Consider the following 2,329-nt stretch of genomic DNA (forward strand, 5'->3'; position numbering starts at 1 on the left):
CCCTGCGTGTCCTGGTCACCGCTGAGACCCTCAGTGTCACCAGCAGCAGCGTCCCCGACACCAGCACCTTCCTGCTGCGGTGAGGGGGGCACCCCAATAATGGGGGGACCCCAATAATGGGGGGACCCCAATAATGGGGGGACCCCAATAATAGGGGGTTAGCTCAATAATGGGGGGACCCTGTTAATGTGGAGGGGGGAGCCCAAATAATGGGGTGGTAGCTCTATAATGGGGGCACCCCAATAATGTGGAGGGGGCACCCCAGTAATGGGGGGGACCCCAATAATAGGAGGGTAGCTCTGTAATGGGGGGACCCTGTTAATGTGGAGGGGGGCACCCCAGTAATGGGGGGGACCCCAATAATAAGGGGGTAGCTCAATAATGGGGGGACCGTGTTAATGTGGAGGGGGCACCCCAATAATGGAGAGGACCCCAATAATAGGGGGTAGCTCTATAATGGGGGGACCCTGTTAATGTGGAGGGGGAGCCCCAATAATGGGGCACCCCAATAATGGAGAGGGGCACACCAATAATGGGGGGACCCCAATAATAGGGGGTAGCTCCATGATGGGGGGACCCTGTTAATGTGGAGGGGGAGCCCAAATAATGGGGGGGAGCTCTATAATGGGGGGACCCCAATAATGTGGAGGGGGCGAGCCCCAATAATGGGGCACCCCAATAATGTGGAGGGGGCACCCCAGTAATGGGGGGGACCCCAATAATAGGGGGGTAGCTCTTTAATACGGGGACCCTGTTAATGTGGAGGGGGGCACCCCAATAATGGGGGACCCCAATAATGTGGAGGGGGCACCCCAATAATGGAGAGGACCCCAATAATAGGGGGTAGCTCTATAATGGGGGGACCGTGTTAATGTGGAGGGGGCACCCCAATAATGGAGAGGACCCCAATAATAGGGGTAGCTCTATAATGGGGGGACCCTGTTAATGTGGAGGGGGGAGCCCCAATAATGGGGCACCCCAATAATGGAGAGGGGGGCACACCAATAATGGGGGGACCCCAATAATAGGGGGGTAGCTCTGTAATGGGGGGGACCCTGTTAATGTGGAAGGGGGCACCCCAATAATGGAGAGGGGGGCACCCCAATAATGGGGGGGACCCCAAAAATAGGGGGGTAGCTCTGTAATGGGGGGGACCCTGTTAATGTGGAAGGGGGCACCCCAATAATAGGGGGGCAGCCCTATAATGGGGTGGGGGGCACCCTAATTCTGGGGGGGGCACCCCAATAATGGGGGGATGGAGGTGATGGGGGGGTCCCAGCACGGGCGCACCCCCTGCAGGCTGCTGGTGGACGATGGCGCCGTGCTCCTGAGCGACCAATGGCGAGAGGCGAAGCTGGAGCTGCAGAGAGGTACCGTAGCCTTCCCCCACCCCACGGGACCCATAGATCCCATTGACACGCACCCCACACCTCCCTGCCCCATAGATTTCATCTGCGTCCTCGACGTCGACTTCCTGGAGCTGGTGCTGAGCTCGTGGAAGGGCAACGGGGATGGGCAGAGACCGGTGAGTTGGGGGGCAGCCGTGGGGCAGAGTGGGAGTGGGGGGGCAGCCGTGGGGCAGAGGGGACTGCGGGGTAGCCATGGGGATTGGGGGTTGAGATGGGGGTGGGGGGGCTGAGAGAGAGGTCATGGGGCAGCCGTGGGGCAGAGTGGGAGTGGGGGGCAGCCATGGGGCAGAGTGGGAGTTGGGGGGGCAGCCGTGGGGCAGAGGGGACTGGGGGCTGAGATGGGAGCTGTGGGGTAGCCATGGGGCTGGGAGTGGTGGGGTAGCCATGGGGCTTGGGGGTTGAGATGGGGTTGGGGGGCTGAGAGAGAGGTCATGGGGCAGCCATGGGGCAGAGTGGGAGTAGAGGGGCAGCAGCAGTTGCTATGGGGAAGAGCCTGGTTGGCTGGGGCCCAGGCATGGGGCAGAGCCTGGCAGTTGTGGGGAGAGACCGGTCAGTTGGGGGGCAGCCGTGGGGCAGATGGGACTGGGGGCTGAGATGGGAGCTGTGGGGTAGCCATGGGGCTGGGAGCTGTGGGGTAGCCATGGGGCTTGGGGGTTGAGATGGGGCTGGGGGGCTGAGAGAGAGGTCATGGGGCAGAGTGGGCCCTGGGGGGCTGTGTGAGTTGCTATGGGGCAGAGACTGCTCCATGGGGCAGAGGAGGCCATAGGGTGCAGGGAGCAAGCCTGGGGCAGAGGGAACTGCTATAGGGCACAGGAGGCTCAGTGGGGCTCTGCGAGGCATTATGGGGCGGTATGGGGTGCTGTGGGGCTCTATGGGTCGCTATGGGTCTTTATGGGGCGCTATGGGGGTCTATGGGGCGC

At 61.8% G+C, this 2,329-nt stretch overlaps 1 long non-coding RNA gene across 1 annotated transcript; it reads left to right on the top strand.

Annotated features, from left to right (window-relative positions):
* Nucleotides 1-1,554, top strand: LOC130594583 (uncharacterized). Its single transcript, XR_008971123.1, has 3 exons — nt 1-79; nt 1,300-1,370; nt 1,446-1,554. It is a non-coding gene; the product is annotated as an uncharacterized LOC130594583 (long non-coding RNA).
* Nucleotides 1,555-2,329: the final 775 nt, after the last annotated feature.

The sequence above is a fragment of the Pezoporus wallicus genome, unplaced genomic scaffold, assembly GCF_028554395.1.
Source record: "Pezoporus wallicus isolate ANWC-B61680 ecotype Strahan unplaced genomic scaffold, APGP_CSIRO_Pwel_v1 contig_12644, whole genome shotgun sequence".
In the NCBI taxonomy this organism is placed as follows: Eukaryota; Metazoa; Chordata; class Aves; order Psittaciformes; family Psittacidae; genus Pezoporus; species Pezoporus wallicus.